Source organism: Leucoraja erinacea, chromosome 14 (genome assembly GCF_028641065.1).
Source record: "Leucoraja erinacea ecotype New England chromosome 14, Leri_hhj_1, whole genome shotgun sequence".
NCBI classification, from domain to species: domain Eukaryota; kingdom Metazoa; phylum Chordata; class Chondrichthyes; order Rajiformes; family Rajidae; genus Leucoraja; species Leucoraja erinaceus.
In genome coordinates, this window is record NC_073390.1 from 38,889,335 (window position 1) to 38,909,318 (window position 19,984).

Genomic DNA, 19,984 nt, shown 5'->3' on the forward strand with positions numbered 1-19,984 from the left:
GGTCACTCCAAAACCACGGGAGAGAGACATGTGGGTCACGCTAAGGAAGGGCAAGGGGCAGAGGCAGGGACGAGTGAGTACTCCAATGTCGGCACACCTTGGAAATAAGTACTCCTGTTTGAGTACGGATGGGGGTGACAGCCTGCCCGGGGGTAGCGAGAGCGGACGGGCCTCCAGCACAGAGACCGGCCCTGTTGCTCCTGAAGGTAGGGACAAAAAGAAGAGGGCAATAGTAATTGGGGACTCTATTGTTAGGGGGTCGGATAGGCGATTCTGTGGACGCAGTCGGGAGACCAGGATGGTGGTCTGCCTCCCTGGTACCAAGGTCTCGGACGTGTCTCAACACGTCCAAGATATCCTGAAATCAGAGGGAGAGGAGCCTGAGGTCGTGGTACATATAGGTACCAATGACATAGGTAAAAAAAAGGGAAGAGGTCCTGAAGGGAGGATTTAGGGAGTTGGGAGGAGAGTTAAGGAAAAGGACCAAAAAGGTAACAATCTCAGGATTACTGCCTGTGCCATGCGACAGTGAGAGTAGGAATGGAGCGAGGTGGAGGATAAATGCGTGGCTGAAAAACTGGTGCAGAGGGCAGGGATTCAAGTTTCTGGATCATTGGGACTTCTTTTGGGAAAGGTGGGACCTGTACATAAAGGATGGGTTGCACTTGAACCCGAGGGGGACCAATATCCTGGCAGGGAAATTTGCAAAGGCTCCCAGATGCGATTCATGTAGCGCGTTCAGCATCTGCCTCCGCATGCTTTGGGGGATGACGATTCGGTTTTCCCTCAAGATTAACCCATCGATTTCAACCAGCTCGTCATGGTATGTATGAAACGGAGTCAAGTCCGAGGGCAGATCACACCTGTTACTAGGCCAACCCTTTCTTATATACTCGCACAGCAGTGTTAGGGTTCGATCTTTTTTTGTTTCAGCTTTGAACTGCGCAAGGCGCGCGTCTGACATGCGTAGGATGACTTCTACAGCATGTACCACGTTTGGCAGGGCGGTGTGCTCTTCCACAGGCATGTTTGCACTGGGCAGCAAGCTCAGGGCATCGGGGACAAACATTTCACGTCCCAGCTTCCACCGTATTTCCAGGTCGTACCATAGCAGGTGCATTCGCATGCGCTGGAGTCTGGGGCTTAGTTTGTGTAGCGGCTTGGCGAGCAAGCCTACTAATGTCTTGTGGTCAGTAAAGATCACTGGGCCCTGACCGACAACTAAGTCATGAAACTTTCTGCATGAGTACAATATGGAGCACAGCTCCTTCTCTATAATTGCATAATTGCGCTCGGCTGCATTCACACGTCATGATGCATATGCAACACGTCTCTTGTCTTCCATCAGGACCGCTCCAAATCCGCTGTTGGAAGCATCTGTGGCAATTGAAACGGGCGCGTTCACATCGTACAGTTTGAGTACAGGTGGCGATGTGAAAAGACACTTCACCTTGTCTACTGCCTGTCTGTGCTTCTGCTCAAAATGCCATGCTACTCCCTTTTTTGTTAGCTGTCTAAGGGGGCGGTGATCTCCAAAAGGTTTGGAATAAACTTGGCCATGTATGTCACCATCCCCAAGAACGTTTGCACTTCAGCCTTGTTTGTCAGGTATGGCATTTGTAGCATGCTGCTTTACTTTAATTACTACTTTAGTAATTTTTGCTACTTTAATTACATTACAAATCTCCCACCGCCACCACAGCCCCCTTCACCCTCACAGTCCCCTCCCACCCACCCCCCACAGCCCCTTCTCACCACAACCCCAAACGCACCACAGACCCTTCTTACGCCCCGCCCCCCGTCCATTCCCTCCACGACGCTGCCTGACCCGCATTTGTGTTTCACTCGAGCAGAGAGTTTGAGGGGCGGAGAGTGCGGGCGTGTGCGGTAATACTGACGGGAGTGTAATCCCCTCTATTTTTGGCAGGAATTGTGCCAGGAAACTCGGGAATGCGGGCGGAGCCGAGGCTGTGATCCGGTGAAATCGCCAACAAACCGCGCTGAATTTAAACAAGCGCCTGGAAACCAAGCGGAGAGCTGGCAGGTCTGTTTTTATTTCGTATTTCACGGACTACAATAAATAAAGACTGTCGGACTGTCGTCAAATGCAATTTAACACGTAATCGCTATTAGGACAAATGTTACAAATTCTACTTGTTAAAGTGTTACAAACCCTCTCTTCAGTTTGTTACATAAATAAACTTTCATAAATAGCTTTCTTTTATAAAGATATAGTTTAAACATAAATACATCTATGCAGAAATTAAATAAACAGTCATGATCCGTCGCGGTTCTTCACAAGAGTCGCTGGTAAATGTTATTCTTTGTACCGGGAGAAACGGCGTCGTTTTCGGAGGAAAAGCTACTTTCGCGAAACAAGAAGACGTCCAGAAAGTGTTCGGAGTCCGGTGTCCTATCAACACAAACAAGCGCAGGTTATTGGTGGAGGCTGGCCGAACGACGGTGACACCCCGCAGTCGCTGCGACAACTCGCTTTCAGCGCAAGCGGAGGATGAGAGGACATTGGCGGAACTTGTGTTTCCGCGTTGAAGGTTGAAGGAACTCGCTGCCTGAAATTATTTATTTCACGCACTCTCCTCTGTACAACCACGGGTTGCGGAACGCCGCGTTTCTGGGTCCCAATAAACATTCGCAGTGAAATAAATGCCGGCATTGGGCGCAGCAGAAACTTACCGTGACTGGGAGTGTGGCGTCTAACAGCCCAACTTGCTCATTGCGCCTATCTTGTCCATCCGCACTCGGAAACAACCCTTTTTCTTCGACTTTTTGCGGGGCTTGTTATTCTGATTTAAATCTTTTTATTTGAATTTCACAGCAATTTGCATACATACAATGATAACAGACTATGACATCAAGGCATAATTGTGCAACAGTATGTAAGCGACCCTCAAAGCCCTTACCCTTACCCACCTTCAACCCACCCGAATCTGGTCGGAATCAAACGGGGACAAACAACACTCACATACACACACATCCACACAAATATGGGTAAGATAAACGAAACAAAAAGTACTAAAAAATAAAATAAAGAAATAAATACAATTTAAAAAAGGGGGTCACTAATAACAGTAAATAAGTAAGTAATTAAATAAATAAGTGTGGGGAGAGGGGGGGGGGTTAAGGGGAGATCAGCTGCAGTAGAACAGAACAATGGTGGAGAGCACTCAGTCCTCTTCCGAGTCTGGTGACAAGTTGAGAGAGTTAACAAGTTCCAAGAAAGGGGTCATGTATCTAGGAATGTCTAGAGCCTTTGAGAGAGAACCTAAGTTTTTCAAGCTTTAAATTGTAAAGCACCTCCTTAATCCAGCGAGCATGTGTCGGGGGACAGGTGAGCCTCCAGTAAATCAAGATCAGTCTCCGGGCTAACAAGGTTGTAAAAGCTAGGACCCGTTTCACCGCAACAGAGAGGTTGGTGTTGGGAGGGGTACCGAAAATGGCTGACAGTGGGTTTGGAGGAATAGTCTGGCCGTAGGCTCTGCTTATCAAGTCGAAAGCACTCCTCCAAAAGGCTGCTAGCTTAGGGCAAGACCAAAACATATGGCTATGGTTGGCAGGAGATTGATTACATCTGTTGCAGGTGTCCCTAACAGTGGGGTAAATTCTAGATAATCATGCATTTGTGTAGTGGACTTTGTGAAGGACTTTGCATTGGATTAGGCCATGACGGGCACATATGGAGGAAGAATGGATCAAATCCAAGGCAGAGTCCCATTGCTGGTCTGTTAGTTTCGTATTCAGCTCACCCTCCCACGCAGCTTTTAATGAGGTATGAGGTTTCAATATAACCAACCCTAACAAGTTATACAAAACAGAGATGCATTTCTTCCGGTTGGGATCTAGAGCTAAGATGGTATCGGTCAGGGTTTCAGGGGGGCGATTTGGGAAATGGGGGAATGTTTTCTTCACAAAATCCCTAATCTGGAAAAAACGAAAAAGGTGGGAGTTTGGGAGGCTATAGTTGGACGAGAGCTCCGCAAAAGACGAAAAGATGCCATCCTTGTATAGGTTTTTGATACTACTGATACCGTTGCTATGCCAGGTTTTGAATGCGTGGTCTGTACTTGAAGGTTTAAAGATGTGGTTTTTAAGCAGTGGGGTCAAGATGGAAGGGCCTTGTAAACCAAAGTTTTTCCTGTGTTGACTCCATATCTTGAGCGAGAGGGACACAATTGGTCCTGCATCCACAGATGTTATAGGAAGGGGGAGTTGGGAGCATAGGACAGACCGCAACGGGAGATGTGAACTCGCCTTTTCCATGTGTACCCAGGTCGGTAGGTGGTCGCAATCTTCATTCATCCAATACAGAAGTTTTTGCAAGTTAGCTGCCCAATAGTATCGCCTAAAGTCAGGAAGTGCCAAACCGCCGTCACTCTTAGGAGACTGCAGTATCGCCTTTCGGATTCTAGCTGGTTTGCTACCCCATAAAAATTTAGATATTGTCCTTTCTAATTTATCAAAAAAAGATTTAGTGATAAGTATAGGGTCGTGCTGGAAATGATACAGGAATTTGGGTAGGACGACCATCTTGACCAGATTTATCCGGCCCACGAGGGATAGCGGTAAAACTGATCAGCGGTCAAAATCTCTTTCCGCTTTCTCAACCAGAGGCAGAAAGTTTGTGCGGAACATATCAGATAAGGGTGTTGTGATAAAGACGCCGAGGTAGGAAAACCCGTCCTCTGCCCATTTCAATGAGGTTAAAGAGCGAGGGAGCTGCTTAGCCAATTAGTTAATCGGTAATAGCTCACACTGGTAGTTACGTTTATAACCAGAATACGCACCAAACCGTTCTAAAATATTCGTAATCACAGGGAGAGAGCTGACTGGGTTCGAGATGTACAGGAGCAGGTCATCCGCATACAATAAGACTTTATGAGTTGTGTGTGTGTAAACCTTCTCTACTGTTTTTAAATCAAAGACATATCTATTCTCATGGCGTAACCAGTGAGGTGTCGCCAATTGTTTATTCTATTGCTTGGTTTTCGCGACAGCAATTGTTTGGATTTTTGTAGTAAACGTGTTAGTTGGCAACCCTCTTGCTTGTTTTTTTTCTGGTACCTTTGGTCAGCTGAAGGTGGTTATTATTATTATTATTATTATTAAAGCCCTTCTCTGGCGCGACAGTGTGCCGTTGTTTGTACTGAGGCCAACCCTGGGTACTGAAGGGGGAAGTGGGGCACAGTGTGCCGTTTGTTTGTACTGAGGCCACCAGGGACGAGTATAATAGACTGACCCAAAGAATAAAACTGTTACCGAGGCCAAACCTGTCCATCGCCTCATATAGGTACCTCCACTCAACCCTGTCGAAAGCTTTTTCGGCGTCGAGGGAGACCACTATCTCCGGGGTCTCACTACTCGGTGAATGGATGATGTTAAGGAGACGCCTAGTATTGTGGGAAGACTGTCGGCCTGGTATGAACCCTGTTTGGTCTAACGAGGGCATCACTCGTTGAAGACGAGCGCAAGGGCTTTAGAGAGGATTTTGAGGTCCACATTCAGGAGTGAAATTGGTCTATAGCTACTACAAAGCAGGGGATCTTTCTCCTTTTTAAGAATTAGGGAGATAGTAGCCCACGACAAGGTGGGCGGTAGGCGACGATGTAAAAACGCCTCATTCTCAGGACTGGTGCGAGGAGAGCAGAGAAAGCTTTGTAATATTCTACAGTGAAGCCGTGCAGCGATGTGATGGCTGCTTGGACCTCAGCAACAGTTATGGGAGCACCCAAGTCTCTTGTGGCTTCATCGTCAATTCGGGGAAACGTCATACTACGGAGCTTGTTATTCTGCCGCGGGTGCCGGCCCTCGGGTTCGGCGTTGCGGATAAACCGCACTTTGCCCCTCACATTCGTCATGTCATCCCATCCTTCTGAGGGGGTAGTCCCTAGGGACTGTTCACCCGCTAAATGTGCGGGATCCTGTCAAAGCAAGTGTCACAGTGCGTTAAATCATCTTATTTATTCACCGCCTTACACTTCCAAATGTTTACAGATAACGCATTTATTGCTGAAATTGTCACCAAAATCGCACCTGATGTTATCTGGAATATTGAAATAGAATGAGCGCAAAACGACGGGACAGCGGTGGTAGAGCGACACTGTGAACAAACAGCCCAAGTGTATCGCGTGCATTCTCACCGTTCATTCGGTACATTTATGCGCAGAGCTTGTGTCAGACAGAAAGTGTTAAGAAAGGCCTACTTGCTACTCGTGACACCGTGAGTTATTCTCGCCGCTGTGGTAGTTAGTGCACACGGTGTAACGCGGGGCGGGGGATGTGCAGATGAACACATTTCATCCGGTTACCTGGGTCGACGGAGCCAAAGGTTTGGCCTCCGAGGAGAGTAGAACCAGTAACAGTCAGGACAGCACCAGCGTGCAGAGGTAGCCAACTTTACAACTTGTTCGGACAGAGGAAGAAAAGCCGGATCCCCCTCCCTTCTCTCCCCCTCCCACCTCTCCCTCTCCTCCCATCCCCCAGCAACCCACCCCCATCCCCCAACCACATGGACTCCAATGCTGAGTCCATGTGATGGAATTGGTGCGCCCGCCAATGCGGGAAGGCGGCGGCTTCACTGCCGGAGCGGGCGATTTGCGAGTAGTTGGGCGGGCGAGCGGGTAGTTGGACCATTTGATAACCAATTGAAATAAACCAATCCGGTGCGGATGCAGATCAAATTTTGATCGATTAAGAAACCACACGGATCACCCCTTGGTATCGCCCCTTACATATCCACAAACATGCTGGTGAAAAACTAGTAAATATTCTCTGAAGACGGGCAGCGAATGTTATTTTACCGATGTCTAGCTGAGGTTTATCGAGATGCGAACACATCTTTGCGAAAGAATTGCAGAGAAACGCGAGCCAAATCTTTGTTAATACTAAAACAGCATTAAAATATTGGCGTTATTTTAAAATGACTAATATTGGAAAGATATTTTATATTTAATTAACAGTGAATCCGGGAGTGGACTTTTAACGATGGAACGGCCCCAAATAATTCGTTCATATTTCCACTCCTTTGTTTTAAAATTGGGTGTCGGTAATAATCTGCACATTGAACCGCAACGTATTTTCAGCAAAACACAAAGTACTGGAGTAACTGAGCCGGTCAGGCAACATCTGTGGGGGGAATGGCAGATGAAGTTTAGAGTCGGGACCCTTCTTCAGACTGAAGGATCGCAGTCAGTCCACCTCCTCCACAGATGCTGCCCGACCCGCTGACTTACTCCAGCATTTTGTGTTTGACCAATTAGGCAACCGGCAAAAACCTATTCTTGCAAAAAGTGCAAATCTATGAGTGAAGTTGGAAGGAATTCTCAATGATTCAGAAACGGTCAAAACAAAACCTTCACAAGCCATAATGTTTTGGTGTAAATCTGCAATTAACGATTCGCCCCTCGGTTGGTCCGCGAAAGCTGCACTGCCCGAATTTTGAGAAGGATTTGTTTCTAATTCTCCTTCACACACCAATGGAACCTCTGCCACTTTGCGCAACGGTCGCGTTGAATGTGTGACGTCAGATATAGGTTGGTATGATTAGCAATGGATCCGCGCGATGCTGAAGAATGTGAATTAATGGTACGGTTTGGTCAATTCTCAGCTTGGTCCCAATAAATGGGACTGTCTGCCAACCGGGACACCGCGTAACAGCATTAATTAAACACACCGCAGATTTTCATTAAAATGCACGCTTTGTACATAAACACGAACAACTGTATTTGATGGTTAGTAGGCGCTTCCCTGTCTAAATCACAGCTAAGACTCGGTGATCATTGACGCGCCTGAAATGCGAGATGTGTTTTTCTGATCTTGATCCCGCACCTGCACTGGTAGAGCTGGAAGCCTCGTTTAGTGAAAGGGCGGCGTGTCAGACCGACCATTATTCGTTCATAATAAAACAATATGCCATAGATTTCAAGCAATGACATAAACGGTTTGTTTTAAAGAAGGTAAACGCACATATTCCCTGCGCATCTGTGTGAACTGGGGCACTGTACAAACACAAACACACGCTCACCGCAGAGTTGTCCTCTTGAAATTGCAATGATGGTGACATTGTCCGAGAAATGAACGCGGGGATTCCTCGTTAACTGGTCGGACACACATTCCTCGCTAACTAGTCTCAACCCGAATCGTCACCTATTCCTCCACTCCAGAGATGCTGCCTGTCCCACTGAGTTACTCCAGAATTGCGTGTGTATTTTAGGAACAATGCGGTACCCCACGAGTCACTGCCTGCCATTCTGAAAAGGACCCGTTTACTCCTACTCTTTGCTTCCTGTCTGCCAGCTAGGTCTCTATCCACATCAATACTGAACCCCCAATACCGTGTGTTTAAGCTTGCATACTAATCTCTTATGTGGGACCTTGTCGAAAGCCTTCTGAAAGTCCAGATATAACACATACACTTCTCCCTTATCCACTCTACTAGTTACATCCTTGAAAAATTCTATAAGATTTGTCGGACAAGATTTACCTTTCATAAATCCATGCTGACTTTGTCCAATGATTTCACCACTTTCCTAATGTGCTGCTATCCCATCTTTAATAACTGACTAGCATTTTCCCCACTACCGATGTTAGACTAACTGGTCTGTAATGCCCCATTTTCTCTCTCCCTCCCTTTTTAAAAAGTGGGGCTACATTAGCTACCCTCCAATCCTCAGGAACTACTCCAGAATCTAAAGAGTTTTGAAAAATTAACACTAATGCATCCACTATTTCTGGGGCTACTTTCTTAAGCACTCTGGTATGCAGTCTATCTGGCCCTGGAGATTTATCAGCCTTTAATCAAGTCAATTTACCTAACAACACTTCCCGACTAACCTTGATTTCACTCAGCTCCTCCATCTCATTTGACCCCCGGTCCCCTGCTATTTCCGGCAAATTATTTATGTCTTCCTTAGTGAAGACAGAACCAAAGTAGTTATCCAATTGGTCTGCCATGTCCTTGTTCCCCATAATCAATTCACCTGTTTCTGACTGCAAGGGACCAACATTTGTTTTAACTAATTTTTTTCTCTTCAAATATCTATAAAAGATTTTGCAGTCAGTTTTTACGTTCCCCGCCAGTTTTCTTTCATAATCTGTTTTCCCTTTCCTAATTAAGCCCTTGGTCCTCCTCTGCTGGACTCTGAATTTCTCCCAGTCCTCTGGTAGGCTGCTTTTTCTGGCTAATTTGTATGCTTCATCTTTTGTTTTGATACAATCCCTGATTTCCCATGTTATCCACAGATGCACTACCTCCCCTGATTTATTCTTTTGCCAAACTGGGATGAACAATTGTTGTAGTTCATCCATGCGGTCTTCAAATGCCTTTATTGCATATCCACCGTCAACCCTTTAAGAATCAATTGCCAGTCTATCTTGGCCAATTCACGTCTCATACCCTCAAAGTTACCTTTCTTTAAGTTCAGAACCCTTGTTTCTGAATTAGCTATATCACTCTCCATCCTAATGAAGAACTCAACCATATTATGGTCACTGTTGCCCAAGGGGCCACGCACAACAATACTGCTAACTAACCCTTCCTCATTACTCAATACCCAGTCTAGAATAGCTTGCTCTCTCGTTGGTTTCTCTACATGTTGGTTTAGAAAACTATCCCGCATACATTCCAAGAAATCCTCTTCCTTAGCACCCCAGCCAATTTGATTCACCCAATCTATATGTAGATTGAAGTCACCCATTGTAACTGTTTTACCTTTGTTGCACGCATTTCTAATTTCCTGTTTGATGCCACCCTCAACTCCACTACTACTGTTAGGTTGCCTGTACACAACTCCCACTAGTGTTTTCTGTCCCTTAGTGTTTCGCAGCTCTATCCATATCGATTCCACATCCTCCAAGCTAATGTCCTTCCTTTCTATTGCGTTAATCTCCTCTCTAACCAGCAACGCTACCCCACCTCCTTTTCCTTTCTGTCTATCCCTCCTGAATATTGACTATTCCTGGATGTTCAGCTCCCAGCCTTGGTCACCCTGGAGCCATGTCTCCGTGATCCCAACTATATCATATTCATTAATAACTATCTGCACATTCAACTCATCCACCTTATTACGAATGCTCCGTGTATTGAGGCACAAAGCCTTCAGGCTTGTTTTTACAACACTCTTACCCCTTATACAATTATGTTGAAAAGTGGCCCTTTTTGATTTTTGCCCTGGATTTGTCTGCCTGCCACTTTTACTTTTCACCATGCTACCTATTGCTTCTACCCTCATTTTACATCCGTCTCTCTGCTCATGCTCCCATCCCCCTGCCACATTATTTTAAATCCTCCCCGACAGCACGAGCTAAAATGAGCTATCTCCCATTTATACTGTCATGTTCCTGCATAATCTCCACAGGAAACAAAATACCACTTTGCCACCGCAGATGCTGCCTGACCAACAAAATTTCTCCAGCAACTCGTTTATTGCATTCATATTTTGTGATGTACTTACTACACTGTAATGTTCCCAGCTTTTAACATGGTACAGTACTTTTGTAATGCAAAACCCTGTTACAGTTTGCTCGGAGGAAATAATAGAGAATAATGGCTGGAAATTTCAATTTTTAACGACACACAAATGAAATTATCTTTTCATAAAATTACCTGTCACCCCACACAAAATACAATGCCTGGCACTTCACACACCTCAGCATTTGGCACACAGCCTCAGCAACCCTAGTTTGTACAAGGTGAGGCAGAGGTTTACTTGCACCTCCTCCAACCTCATCTACTGTATCCGCTGTTCCAGGTGGATACGGTACAACTGTATTTATTGAAAGGCACTCGTAACACAGTACAGCATATTGCTTCAGCTGTGTGGCAGTGTAGGCTGCCAGCATGAGTTAGGTTGCGATAATATGAACAGTGTAGTAGGTGGAGCTTCTGGTAATAAAGCATTATATTGGTTAGTAAGTGAAGTAACCAATCTAAATCTTTCCTTGTAGAAATAAAAGTGAAGCAGGTCCAGGAACACATCGGATTTAGCAAGGTGTGAGCGCTCCATTAATTGTTTGGTGCTACGGACCGCCCGTTCTGCGAGTCCGTTGGACTGTGGAAATTCAGGACTGCTGGTGACATGGCGAAAATCCCATAGTTGAGCAAAGTTTTTGAAACACTGGGTGGTAAACTGACTGCCGTTATCAGACAGGAGGCATGCAGGGGCGCCGTGCATGGAGAAGTGGCGTGACAGCTTTTGGATGACTGCATCGGATGTGATGTTTTGGAGTAGCGCCACTCGAAAATGTCGGTGGCGACCGTGGACCATGGCAGAGGAGGAACAGGGTGTGAGAGCAAGGACTGCTTCTGTTGGTGTGGCAGGCTTCAACTTTGATTCGCTTTTATACTCAGTCATCCCGGGCCAGTAAAACATACACTTTGCTGATTGTAAAGTCGCTTCCACACCGGGGTGGCCCCTGTGGACGGCATCAAAGTACTTGTCCTATAGAACAGCTGGGATGACTGCTTTGTGACTCTAGATTATGACCCCGTCCTGTAGCATCAGTTCGTCGCAAACCAGGTAGTATGGGCGAATCGCAAGTGGGGTACTATGTTGGTTACCGGCCAGCCACGCCGGATGACTGAGGACAGTAGTTGTAGAGTTGTATCTGCAGCCGTGTGCTCTGCCAGGCTGCTTAGGCATTCAGTAGGTACGTACGACACCATCAGTACGGTGAACTGGTCTTGGTCTGACATCTGTTATTCGCAGCGTTTACATGGGGCTCTTGATAGCGTGTCAGTCAGATGCATATCCTTGCCCTTTTTGTAGACTATGGTGAAATCGAAACACTGTAGCTGCATCATCATCCGTTGAAGGCGAGCCGGAGCAGCATGAATGGGTTTGTTCAGAATGGTGACCAGCGGCTGGTGGTCTGTTTCAACAGTCACAGACTTGCCAAAAATAAAGTCCTTGAATTTTATGCAGGCAAAAACCACGGCAAGTAATTCCTTTTCAATCTGGGCATAACGTTGTTCAGTCTCAGACAGGGTGCGGAGGCGTAAGCAACAGGACTGCAGTCTCCTTCGGTGGAAGTCTGTAGACAAGCAGCACCAAGTCCATATTGGGATGCATCACACGTGAGCATCACCGGCAATTCCAAAGCAAAGTAGGCGAGGGTTAGATCACCCGACAATTGCAATTTAAGGATTTTAAAAGCTCTCTGGTGTTGTGGGTACCAGGACCAGGCAGTGTCCTTTGACGTAGGGGAGCAGATATTTCGCTGAGATTGGGAATGAATTTCCCCAAGTAGTTGACCATTCCCAGGAATCTCTGTAAACTCGTAACGCCAGTGAGAGCTGGCATCTCATTGATGGCAGTGGTCTTGGAGGGATCCAGTGGTGAATACGTGTCTGACATAGTGGACCTCTTTGACACAAAATCTGCATTTTAGAGGTTTGAGCTTGAGATGGATGTCTTTAGCTCGGTCTAGTACTTTTTTCAAGTTGGCATCATGTTCAGCCATGTTGCGTCCAGCAACGAAAATATCGTCGGCAATTATGGCGCATGGATACCCCGCAAATAGTTGTTCCATTGCACGTTGGAATACCTCACAAGCAGAGTTGATGCCGAAGGGCATCCGCAGAAATTTGTAGCGGCCAAAGGGGGTGCCGAACGTGGTGAGATTGGACGAGTCAGGATCCAGCGGGATATGCCAGAATAAACTTTTGGCATCCAGAACAGAAAACACAGATTCACTGCCGATCTGAGCAGCAACTTCCTCCACTGTACGCATCGGGTAGTGTGGGCGTCTGATCGCTGTGTTCAGGTCTCTGGGGTTGATGCAGATTCAGATTTCTTCCTTGCTCTTCTTTGTTGCAAACACCATGGTGGAAAACCCAGTCGAACGGGTCGGTGACCGCAGCAATGACACCCATAGACACCATCTGCTGGAGCGCATTGTGTACTCTGTCCCGCATAGCATATGGGATTCGGTGTGGTGCTCGAACGACAGCTAAGACTTTTGGATCAGTGGCGATGTTCTATTTGATGGGTAGCTTTCAAGCTTATCGTCAAATAGTTATTTGTATTGTGAAAGTATCTGCTGGGTGGAGCCCTCTGCGGGAGATAATTGATGGACAGCAGGCCCAAACGTAACCAGTCCTAGATCCTGGCATGCGTTAATGCCAAGCAGAGTTGCAGCTTTCCCACGGACAATGAAAAACTTCAGTTTGTGAGCTTGTGACTCCAGGTGGCAATTCAGTTCAGTATCTCCAAGTGGGAACAGCTCCCCTCCCCTGTAGGCTAGCAAAGTGGCCAAAGTGTTTGCAATACATACGGCATTACGGATTCATTTAAATTCAGATAATGACATGACTTTGCACTTGGCACCAGTGTCGATCTTTGCAACAGCGATGCTCTTGTGACGAGTAGAGAAACTTCAGGGGCAAGTTGCTTGTTAGTGGACGCAATCAGCAAGTTGATGTTAGAACTGTTATCTCCATGCTCTGGGAGCCTAACAGGAGAAGGCACTTCCAGCTCCTCGTACTCGTTATCAGTAGCTTCATGTTTTAACAGGTGCACAGGCTGCCTTGGGAGTGAGCGAGCGAGCCATGTGCAAACGGCAGCATTTCATGGTGATTCATTTTCTTACAATAGTGTCTAATTTTTTCCGAAAACAACACAGAGTTTGCGACTTGGAGGATGGGAGCCGTCACAGTTAGAGCACCGTTCGATAAATCTCTGAGGCTGTCGAGGTGGCATGTGGGGTTGTGAACGTCGGTTGTGATAGGATGTGTCGGTAGCATCAACTGTATGAGGAATGTGGCGCAGGGCCCAATGACTTTGTGTGAGAAACTGTTAGTTCAGCAATCCTACAAGCATGTTCAGCTCGGGCCAAGATGAGTCCTCCAACCAGTCTGTCGCAGATGAGTTCATCACACAGATTCCCAAAATAGCAGCGTGCAGCAATGTGTTTCTGATCACTAATGTAATTTTCTACAGGATCACCTTGCTGTTGGTTACGAGCAAAAATATTACTACGTTCAAGTATGGAGTTAGCACGAAGGTCACACAGCTGTCTGAACTTAGTGAGTAGGACCGCAGGATCATCAATAGATTCAGCGGGTATCACAATCTGGTTGTTGTGATTCAGAACTGTAGGCGTGTAGTCGAAATGCTCTGCGTGCTTCATAGCTTCAGGGCCAGCGATGTTGAGGAGTATAGAGGCACGCTGTTCTGGTGTAGTGTTACGATGAGCAGCATGAATGTAGTGGTTGTAATCGCGCTCAAAAAAGCACCAACGTTCAGTGATGTCTGAGTCAAAGATCAGAGGGTCTGGTCGGCCAAGTGAGCTGGCCATGGCAGCGCGAGTGAATGGCTGAAAACAAAATACAGGGGATAAAATAAAACCCGATATACTTAAACACAGAGTGGGTTACCAACCACTTCTTGACACCATGTCAAATGACCCAGTCATACTCACGAACATGGTACAACATTATTTATTGAAAGGCACATAACACACTACATAGAAAATAGGTGCAGGAGGAGGCCATTCGTCCCTTCAACAACATGTTGCTTCAGCTGTATAGCATCGTAGACTGCCAGCACGAGTAGTGTTGCGTTAATATGAACAGTGTAGTAGGTGGAGCTTCTAGTAATAAAGCACGACATTGGTTAGTGAATGAAATAACCACTCAGGTTTCAAAGCCCCAACTGAGGAAGGGTTTTGACCTGAAACGTCGCCGAATCCTTTTCTCCATAGGGGGGTTGCACATAAGGTCATCGGGTCAAAGGTGATGCACGGTGCAGCTCAATCTATCTGGAGGACATGGCAGCCTCCCGCATACACTGTTAACACACGAAACGTGTACTTTCTTACCTGTTAAAACCGCCGAAATGGTCAATTTTTGCACTGTAAATAATTGTGGAGGGTGACTGAGCACTCTGAATCAAATGCTCTGAACCCGAGCACCAAGGTGTAAGCGGCAGAAGCAGCGCATCCGTCGGGACAGCCCCCACTCTCCCTCCCCCCGTGTCCTCGCTGTCGGTTGAGCTGCCTAATGGATCTGTTTGGTGGCTTTGATCCCAAACATGAAATGGGTTAGGTTATCATTTGGTGGTACACAAAAATGCTGAAGAAACTCAGCGGGTGCAGTAGCATCTATGGAGCGAAGGAAATAGGTAACGTTTCGGGCCGAAATCCTTCTTCAGACTGATAGGGGGTGGGGGGGAGAAAGAAGGAAAAAGGAGGAGGAGGAGGAGCCCGAGGGCTGGGGGATGGGAGGAGACAGCCCGAGGGCTGAGGAAGGGGAGGAGACAGCAAGGGCTAACAAAATTGGGAGAATTTGATGTTCATGCCCGCAGGATGCAGACTCCCTAAGCGAAATATGAGGTGCTGTTCCTCTAATTTCCGGAGTTGCTCACTCTGGCAATGGAGGAGACCCAGGACAGAGAGGTCGGATTGGGAATGGGAGTGGGAGTTGAAGTGCTGAGCCACCGGGAGGTCAGGTAGGTTCTTGCGGACCGAGCGGAGGTGTTCGGCGAAGCGATCGCCCAACCTCCGCTTAGTCTCACCGATGTAGATCAGCTGACATCTAGAGCAGCGGATGCAGTAGATGAGGTTGGAGGAGATACAGGTGAACCTCTATCGCACCTGGAACGACTGTTTGGGTCCTTGAATGGAGTCGAGGGGGAGGTAAAGGGACAGGTGTTGCATTTCTGGCGGTTGCAATGGAAAGTGCCCGGGAAGGGGGTGGTACGGGAGGAAAGGGAAGAATTGACAAGGGAGTTGCGGGAGGGATCGGTCTTTGCGGAAGGCAGACATGGGGGGAGATAAAAATAATAATAATAAATTTTATTTATGGGTGCCTTTCAAGATTCACAAGGACACCTTACAAAAATTCAGCAGGTAGAGGAAAAACATATAAGGGGAATGAAATAAATAGTAGAGACATGACTAGTACACAAAGTAAATACAGAATTCAATACAAAACACAGTATGAGGCAATTAATGCACAGATGAAAAGGGACGGCACGTGGGGCTAAGGATAGGCAGAGGTGAAGAGATGGGTCTTGAGGTGGGACTGGAAGATGGTGAGGGACACGGAAGATGGGAAGATGTGACGAGTGGTGGGGTCACGTTGGAGGTGGCGAAAATGACGGAAGATTATTTGTTGTATGTGACGGCTGGTGGGGTGAAAGGTGAGGACTAGGGGGACTCTGCCCTTATTGTGAGTGCGGGGATGGGGAGAGAGAGCAGTGTTGCGGGGTATGGAAGAGACCCTGGTGCGAGCCTCATCTATGGTGGAGGAAGGGAACCCCCGTTCCCCGAAAAATGAGGACATTTCAGATGCCCTGGTGTGGAACGCCTCATCCTGGGAGCAGATGCGGCGTAGGCGGAGGAATTGGGAGTAGGGGATGGAGTCCTTACAGGAAGCAGGGTGGGAAGAAGTGTAGTCCAGATAGCCATGGGAGTCAGTGGGTTTATAGTGGATGTCGGTCAGAAGTCTATCACCTGCGATGGAGATAGTGAGGTCAAGGAATGGTAGGGAAGTGTCAGAAATAGCCCAGGTGTATTTGAGTGCCGGATGGAAGTTGGTGGTGAAGTGGATGAAGTCAGTCAGTTGTGTGTGGGTGCAGGAGGTGGTCCCAAAGCAGTAGGTTATCATTTATTGGGCAGTGGGACAAAATGCCCTCCAGTGCTCACTGATCTCCCCTAGAGATTCCTTTCCACCGTGTACTGCCACTTTGGTCTGACCCACGGTCTCATTACCTAAGTCCAAATCGCCTTTACACTTGCCCTTCTGTATATTTGTAGGAGTCAGTCAGGGTCCACCCTAGGTTTGAGTTGATGCTAGATTAAGGCCGTTGTGCTCTCGCGTCTGGAACGCTTCCAATCATTTCCTCGCTGCCCTCTTCCTACGCTCGGTTGACCAATTGATGTTTGTTTCTCGGCCCATGGACGGGGTTTAGGGTTAGGGTAGTGTTAAGGATCGTGCCGGACCGCCGTAGTCTGCTCCGCACTGGGGTTGTCCGGGTGGGGTGGCGAGGTCGGGTGGTCGCAGCCCGTCCATGCAGTTGGGACACCACGAAGATAATTCCCCGCAGCCACACACAACCTGAACACAAATTAAACCCGTGTCTGATCGGCGAGGCTGGATCGCGCCTCCTCTAACAATCTACAAGGAACCAGGACGCTGCTCATAAAATGTTCGGAGAGGTATTGAAATTGTCGCCGGACACGCGGAAAGTACAGAAGCTGCAACAACACCAGAGACACGTGCGGGAATCGCTCATCTTGCGGGGAATCTCAGAACCGCTAATGTGCCGCTTCAGTCAGACGTAAGGCAGACATTGTTTCTAAAATACACCCACAATGCTGGAGTAACTCAGTGGGACAGACAGCATCTCTGGAGAGAAGGAATAGGTGACGATTCGGGTTGAGACTAGTTAGCGAGGAATGTGTGTCCGACCCGTTAAAGAGGAATCCCCGCGTACATTTCTTGGACAATGTCATCATCATTGCAATTTCAAGAGGACAACTCTGCGGTGAGCGTGTGTTTGTGTTTGTACAGTGCCCCAGTTCACACAGATGCGCAGGGAATATGTGCGTTTACCTTCTTTAAAACAAACCGTTTATGTCATTGCTTGAAATCTATGGCATATTGTTTTATTATGAACGAATAATGGTCGGTCTGACACGCCGCCCTTTCACTAAACGAGGCTTCCAGCTCTACCAGTGCAGGTGCGGGATCAAGATCAGAAAAAGACACCTCGCATTTCAGGCCCGTCAATGATCACCGAGTCTTAGCTGTGATTTAGACAGGGAAGCGCCTACTAACCATCAAATACAGTTGTTCGTGTTTATATACAAAGCGTGCATTTTAATGAGAATCTCCGGTGTCCCGGTTGGCAGACAGTCCCATTTATTGGGACCAAGCTGAGAATTGACCAAACCGTACCATTAATTCACATTCTTCAGCATCGCGCGGATCCCATTGCTAATCATACCAACCTATATCTGACGTCACACATTCAACGCGACCGTTGCGCAAAGTGGCAGAGGTTCCATTGGTGTGTGAAGGAAAATTAGAAACAAATCCTTCTCAAAATTCGGGCAGTGCAGCTTTCGCGGACCAACCGAGGGGCGAAGCGTTAATTGCAGATTTACACCAAAACATTATGTCTTGTGAAGGTTTTGTTTTGACCGTTTCTGAAGCATTGAGAATTCCTTCCAACTTCACTCATAGATTTGCACTTTTTGCAAGAATAGGTTTTTGCCGGTTGCCTAATTGGTCAAACACAAAATGCTGGAGTAACTCAGCGGGTCGGGCAGCATCTGTGGAGGGGATGGACAATAGACAACAGACAATAGGTGCAGCAGGCCCACTCGCCCCTTCGAGCCAGCACCGCCATTCATTGTGATCATCCCCAATCAGTACCCCGTTCCTGCCTTCTCCCCATATTCCCTGACTCCGCTATCTTTAAGAGCCCTATCTAGCTCTCTCGAAATTATCCAGAGAACCGGCTTCCAGAGAACCGACAGAGAATTCCGCAGACTCACAACTCTCTATGAGAAACAGTGTTTCCTCGTCTCCGTTTTAAATGGCTTACCCCTTATTCTTAAACAGTGGCCCCTGGTTCTGGACTCCCCCAACGTCAGGAACATGTTTCCTGCCTCTAGCGTGTCCAAACCCTTAACAATCTTATATGTTTCAATAAGACTGCCTCTCATCCTAAACTCCAGAGTGTACAAGCCCAGCTGCTCCATTCTATCAACATATGACAGTCCCGCCATTCCGGGAATTAATCTTGTAAACCTACGCTGCGCTCCCTCAATAGCAAGAATGTCCTCCTTCAAATGAGGGGACCAAAACTGCACACAATACTCCAGGTGTGGTCTCACTATGGCCCTGTACAACTGCAGAAGGACCTCTTTGCTCCTCTTCTTACAAAGGCCAACATGCCATTTGCTTTCTTCACTGCCTTCTGTACCTGCATGTTTACTTTCATACTGATGAACAAGGACCCCCAGATCCCGTTGTACTTCCCCTTTTCCCAACGACGCCATTTAGTTAGTAATCTGCCTTCCTGTTTTTGCTACCAAAGTGGATAACCTCACATTTATCCACATTAAACTTCAACTGCCATGCATCTGCCAACCTGTCCAAGTCACCTTGCATTCTCATAGCATCCTCAGGATGGACTGACTGCGATCCTTCAGTCTGAAGAAGGGTCCCGACTCTAAACTCCATTTGTCCATTCCCTCCACAGATGTTGCCTGACCGGCTCAGTTACTCCAGTATTTTGTGTTTTGCTGAAAATACGTTGCGGTTCCTTGTGCCTTATTATTACCGACACCCAATTTTAAAACAAAGGAGTGGAAATATGAACGAATTATTTGGTACCGTTCCATCGTTTAAAGTCCAATCCCGGATTCACTGTTAACTAAATATAAAATATCTTTATTACTCATTTTAAAATAACGCCAATATTTTAATGCTGTTTTAGTATTAACAAAGATTTGACTCGCGTTTCTCTGCAATTCTTTCGCAAAGATGTGTTCGCATCTCGATAAACCTCAGCTAGACATCGCTAAAATAACATTCGCTGCTCGTCATATTCACCCATCTTCAGAGAATATTTACTAGATTTTCACCAGCATGTTTGTGGATATGTAAGGGGCGATACCAACGGGTGATCCGTGTGGTTTCTTAATCGATCAAAATTTGATCTGCATCCGCACCGGATCGGTTTATGTCAATTGATTATCAAATGGTCCAACTACCCATCGCCCGCTCCGACTGTGAAGTCGCCGCCTTCCCGCATTGGCGGACGCACCAATTCCATCACATGGACTCAGCATTGGAGTCCATGTGGTTGGGGGATGGGGGGGTGGGTGGGGGGAGGGAGGGAAGGGGGAGGAAAGGGAGGGGGATCCGGCTTTTGTCCCAACAAGTTGGAAAAGGGGGCGTTGGCTGACGTCACTGCATCTTATAAAATGATGGGAAGCGGCGACAAACACCATTCGC

General features: G+C 47.1%; 1 long non-coding RNA gene across 1 annotated transcript; it reads right to left on the minus strand.

Moving 5' to 3' along the window:
• Positions 1-2,031: 2,031 nt before the first annotated feature.
• On the minus strand, positions 2,032-3,021 carry LOC129703606 (uncharacterized). The gene is made up of 2 exons (XR_008724592.1): positions 2,695-3,021; positions 2,032-2,413 (listed from the first exon to the last, which is right to left on the minus strand). It is a non-coding gene; the product is annotated as an uncharacterized LOC129703606 (long non-coding RNA).
• Positions 3,022-19,984: the final 16,963 nt, after the last annotated feature.